The sequence below is a fragment of the Manis pentadactyla genome, chromosome 1, assembly GCF_030020395.1.
Source record: "Manis pentadactyla isolate mManPen7 chromosome 1, mManPen7.hap1, whole genome shotgun sequence".
Classification (NCBI taxonomy): Eukaryota; Metazoa; Chordata; class Mammalia; order Pholidota; family Manidae; genus Manis; species Manis pentadactyla.
This window is the reverse complement of record NC_080019.1, coordinates 13,265,505-13,271,679: the sequence shown is the minus strand read 5'-3', so window position 1 is coordinate 13,271,679 and position 6,175 is coordinate 13,265,505. Positions and strand designations below refer to the sequence as shown.

Genomic DNA, 6,175 nt, shown 5'->3' with positions numbered 1-6,175 from the left:
TCTAGACAAAGAAAGCAGGGACAAGGGAAGCCAGGAGCTCTATTTTCTCATTCTGGGCTTCCCACGGCATTTCTCCCATATTCACACAGGCACACACATCAGAGCACATGTGCACCACTGCGATAAGGAGACTTTGAAACACCACAATTCATCATCACCCTGGCCCTGGATGAAGAAGAGTGTGTGTGTGTGAGTGTGTGTGCGTGCACGTGTCACACTCCCACATGCATGTGTACCTGGAGGGCCTTTGCAGCTCGTCTGACAATGTGACGAAGGCACAGAGCTTACAAGGGGCTGGAGTAGAAAGGCAGAGACAGAAAGAAAGGTGCCCATTTTGGCTACATGATCTGAGCCAGTTAACCAGTTAACACTATGATAAAGGATGGCAGAAAAGGAGAGAAGCTCCCAGCCTGTAGCCCTGAAGCAGGAGACAAACATTAATCATCATAATCCCTGTGAGAGCTAGGGTTGTTCCTTAACGTGTCTTGAGGGGGTCGCATGAACTCCATAGATGGCAATAAGATGTTAGCCTGCCGGCATGCTAACCCTGCCAGGCCAGAATCAGCTTCACCTGGCACACTTGTGCACACACACACACACACACATACACGTAATCTAGCCTCCACTTCGGCTTCACTCGTGGAGCCAACCACTCCTTTCTGGGGGGAGGGGGCGGTTCTTGGGAAAATAAAATGAAAGGAATCCACATTTCTGGAGAACTACTTTGTGCCAGGCACTTACATTTGGTTACCTAGTTTTAAGCCTCAAGAGTACTAGGAAAACATTTCCTTATTACTCCATTTGTGCAGATGCAGAAAACTAAGGCATAGAAAGGACATGTTTTAGTTTTTGTTTTCAGACACACACAACTCGTAAGTCGTGAATGGAAAATTCAAATCTAGACTTTTTTTTAATTTTCAAAGTAGTATGTTTTCCTTTCACAGCACAACTGGGTTCCTTTTTCTGCTACAGATTCCTGGATCCCATATGATATAGTGGTTCTGGGGTGGGGTCCAGGCATCTGCATTTGATTAGATTTTGTTCCCTCTTTCTCATTTAACAGCCCTATTGGGGGTAAAATTATACTATGATAAACTACATATATTTAAAGTGAAAATTTTGTATGTATATACCCATGAAACTGTCACCACAATGAGCACAGTGACTGCAGCCAGCACCCACCAGCTTCCTCAGGCCCTTGTCATCCTCTCTCCCTCTCTCCCCCACCCTGTCGGACCCCATGTCCAGGCCACCACAGACCTCCTTTTTCTCACTATCAGTTAGTTTGCATTTTCTGGAATTTTATGCTTATGGAATCACCCAGTAGGTCTTCTTTTTTATCTGGCTCTGTCACTCAGCATGATTATGTTGGATTTATCCATGTTGTTGGGTCTGTCAATGCACCCTTTTTATTGTAAGTAGATTCCATCCTAAGGATATGCCACAATTTGTTCACCCATTCACCTCTCTGTGAATATTTGGATTGTTTCCAGTTTGAGGCTCTTATAAATAAAGCATCTATGAACATTCACAAACTCCCAAACCTTAATAATAAGAAAATAAACAATACAAATTGGCAGAAGATTTGAATAGACACTTCACCAAAGAGATACAAACAGCAAATAACCATAGGAAAAGACACTCTACACCATTAGCCATCAGGGGAAATCAATTTAGAGCCATAATGGGATATCACTACATACCTGTTGGAATGGCTAGAATTTAAAAAACTAGTCATTTCAAGTGTTGGTGAGGATCACCCAGTGCTGATGGGCACATAAACAGATGCTCACTTTGGAAAACAGGTTGGCAGACTCTTAATACCAACCTACACCTACCACGTGATGTGGCCCTTGGCTCTTAAGTGAGTACCCAAGAGGAAAGAAAGTGGATGTCCATAACATACGGCCACAGACATTCATCCGTTCATGAGTGTTCATAACAGTTTTGCTTGGGATACAAATTCATGCTTTTAAAACCACTCCAGGTGATTCTGATGAGTTGGGTCTGGGAAACGTGCTGCAGGTTTTGGATGTATGTAATTGCTCTAGAAAATGTTAACTAGTTGATGAAGGAATACTGTTGAACGAACGTGTGTGATGTCAGGCCAGTCACCTCACCTATTTAGCTGCTCTATTCATTTGAACCATGAGGGGGAGTGTCGGTGACTCCCAGCCTCCAGGATTCTATACCTCTGTAATCTCAAAGGGTCCCACAAGGAACCTACTCACCCTCCTGGAAAGGGAGGAATTAATCCTAGAGACCAGTTTACGGGCCATAGTTTCCCCAGTTGGATCTCCATCCCTCCTCTCTGGCAGGCACCCCATCGCAATCACACACTTAAATTTTTAAATGTAAACAGTTACTGTAAGGGTACCAGAAATGCCATTAAACTCTGCTGCTTTGCAGCCCACGTGAGGTTGTGTTTTATCGATCTGTATCCTTTTTGTCTAGAATTATTTCCTCATTTTGACTAACCTGCAAAATATAAGTCTGAGGACAGGGAATCATCCGCCCCCCCTTAATTGCAAACGGATTTGTCATTTGCAGTCGGTACCCATACCTGGGGCAGTTTGGATCAAAAAGAGTTTTCAAGGCTTCATTTATTACCACTCTTTAAAGAATTCACTCTTTGATCAAGAGCCTGGGGATTCCACGCTTGGCCTCCTCAAACGCGCTCCCACCCACCAGATCCCAGTGCTGTTTTAGTTTCTTTTGAAAGCCCTGTTTACTTCAGAAATTCAGCAATTGCTCCCGAAGTTCCTTTGATGTCTACTGAATTTAATGTATTTCATTGCATTATGGAAAAGCCGTTTCAGCTTTTGGTCTCAGCGTCTTCTTGATAGGCCAAAGGGTCTTTTTGCTGTGTTTTGTGTATGTGGTTGTTCATTGTGTTGTTGAATTTTTTTAAGAATGGTTTCAAGATTTTTTTTTTCCCCCCTGTAAGACTAGCCAACTGGCAGGCCGGCGTCCTCTCCGGGCGCTATGGGAGGGCCTTGGCGTGCGGGATGCAGGCGCGTTGCTTTCTGCCACTGGTGGGGCAGCCATCCTGGGTCCCCGACCAGGGCGGCGGAGAGGGTAGAGCCTTGTGTCAGGCCTCGAAGAAGTGGAAGACGAGGCTGTGACGGGGCTGAGGCGGCTCGGGACATCGAAGCACCCGGTCGCAACCCGTGAGCTGGCCATGCAGCCGCCGCCGCAGCCGAGGAGCACGAGCCCTTCGCCGCACGCAGGAGGACTGGCGGCGGCGGAACAAGTCGGTCCTCGCCTAAGTGGCCGTGGTGCTCCCTTTATCGGCTCTGTTGACAGATGACTGGGCTTGGAGGATCAGCAGTAGCAGGTCATACATCAGACCAGATTGAAAAGATGATACCCGTTAAGGATCCTATCATTAAAGTCACCTTTAATGCAGATGTGCCGGCAAATCTCCAGTGGGACTTCAGACCTCAGCAGAGTTACATTTAGTGCCAGGAGAGACTGCACTGCGTTTTATAAAGCTGAGAATCCTACTGACAAGCTAATAATAATCGGAATTTCTACATACAGTGTTGTGCCATTTGAAGGTGGACAGTATTGCAATAAAACACAGTGGTTCTGTTTTGAAGAACAAAGGCTCAATCCACAAGAGGAAGCAGATATGCCAGTGTTTTTCCACATTGATTCTGAATTTGCGGAAGACCCAAAAATGGTGACTGGTGATCTCATCACTCTTTCTTACACTTTTTTTTGAAGCAAAGGAGAGGCACAAGTTGCCAGTTCTAGGCTGTAAGTGAAGTTAGCAACTAAGTCTTGTTTCAAATTTGTGATTTTTGAAAAATCATGTATCTTGTCTTCTCAGAAGAAAAATATTCTACAATAACGGGAAGCCTTATGTTTTAAGTATTAGGTAATGAGTCCAACTAGTTTACCCTACTTAAAATTGAGAGAATAGGTTCAGCTTTTCATCATAAGGAATCCACATGCCTATTTAAAATGTGTGCCTGTTCAAACCTTGGAGTCTTTAGTAGTATTTAAAGAAATGGTCTCTTAGCTACCTAAGTATGGCCTTGATAATTCAGCTTAATTCACTGTTTCCCCTAACTAATTATTAGCCCTTCATACTTGCCGTGAATTTTTTATACCCAGGTTTATTTGTTTTAGCTCTAGATCATAACTTATGATCATTTTCATTATTTCTAAAATAGCTAGAGACTGCTTTCTTTCACTGTGAACAGTCACTATTTTAAAAGCTCAAAATGGGAGAGGAATCCCTGAGTCCTCACAGCTTGCCCAAAGATTACATTCTGATTTCAAACTTGATCATATTTTCCCTTTAAGCTCTAGGGCTATTTTACTGAATAATTAATAACTTTGAAATATGAGTATCATGCAATGGAAATCAAATGCATAATATGTTTACTAGGCTTCTGGCATTTCCTGTGATAATTCCAAGTCCCTGAACGTAAAAATGTAAGTGTGGGACTGTGATGATTTATTGACATCGCAAGTTCTTCTGTGAGCAAACTCCATAAAAAAAGAGATGTACCAGATTGTTTTAATGGTAATTTATTTATCATTGTAATTTATGACATAAATGAATGCACAATTTATTCTTAATATTTTCCAGTAGTATTTTTTTCAAATAGAAATATTATATTTCAGTAAAATGGGGGGTGGGGAGAACATTTAGTATTATAAAGAATCATTGAAAGGCAACCCCAGATAGAATCCAGGGACCTATTCAGGGTACCTGACACTTAATTAAACTACAATAATCAAGGCCTTTATAATTCATAATTCTAAACAAGAGTATTATTTATAAAGAAGTGCAAACTGACTTTTACAGTCACCTTTAAATGAAGGCACTCAGTATTCTTCCTGAATAATATAATTTCTCACATTTCATGCTAACATCTATTCAGAATTATTTTATAATAAAATAATCTTTATCTACTCTTAAAAAAAAAAAAGACTAGGCAAAGGGTGAGCAAGCAATGAGATTGACAGCTCTTAGAAACTGGGATTCTCCATTCAGTCAAGGGAGAGATGACCAAGAGGAATACTTTTTTCTCCTCCTAGTTTTCCCTAATACCATTGCCCCAGCACTGCCTCCACAATAAACCAACAAAGGCCACCTTTTAGGAACATTATATCTCTCAACAATTAATTGACTACTTATTATGTCAGCATACCAAGCAGTGTGCTAGGTATAAAAGTCAAGTGGCTTAAAGTGTAATTGAGAAATAAAATACATAGATAAATATCTATATATCTGTACTGGGTGGAATAATGTCTGCTCAAAATTCATGCCTACCTGGAACCTGTGAATTTGACCTTATTTGGAAATAGGATCTTTGTAGATGTAATCAAGTTAAGATGAGATTACATTGGATTAGGGTGGGCTCTAACTCAATGACTGGTATCTTTATAATTTAGATACAGACATAACCAAAGGCAAAATGGTCATGTGAAGATAAGGCATTGGAACAATGCTACCACAAGTCAAGGAGTGCAGAGGCTTGCCAGGCACCATCAGAAGTCAGAAGAGGCAGAGAATTCTCCTCCAGTGACTCTGAGGGATTGCAGTTCTACTGACACCCTGATTTCAGTTCTGTAGCTTCCAGAACTGTGAGAGAATACATTCCTATTGGTTTAAACCATCTAGTTTATAGTAATTTGCTGTAGAGCCTTAGGAAATTAAATCAATACTCAATATATAATTAATAGAGGATGCCTATATATTATCAGACACTAATCTAAGAGCATTCACATATATAATTTTTACAATCTGATGAGGTAGATACTACTTATTAGCCCATAGTTAAGGTAACTATTTGTCATCTGACCCAAGACACTTTTGACCATTAATAATTGCATTAGGGCAAAGGGTAGCAGCCAAGATCACTGAGGATGTATCATCACCCTACCCACATTACGGATGAGGAGGCTCAAGTATAGAAAAGCTGAGTACCTTGTCCAAGGGCATGCAGCTAGTCGACGGCAGAGACAAAACTTGAACCCAGAGCCCTTGCCTGTACCACCATCTATGCTATATTCAGTTTGTCCAACCTTCCGGACCCAGCCACAAGAACAAAGGGCCACCTGAATATATGCCTCAGCCACAGATCTCCATGAGTACAGGCAGGCCCAGGTGTCCAACCACCACCGGCCTAGGCCTGACCTGAGAGAAACCAGGAAG

The 6,175-nt window shown here is 41.9% G+C and overlaps 1 pseudogene; it reads left to right on the top strand.

The window, feature by feature from the left end:
* The first annotated feature begins 2,985 nt into the window (after nucleotides 1-2,985).
* On the top strand, nucleotides 2,986-3,770 carry LOC118914233 (cytochrome c oxidase assembly protein COX11, mitochondrial-like; annotated as a pseudogene).
* Nucleotides 3,771-6,175: the final 2,405 nt, after the last annotated feature.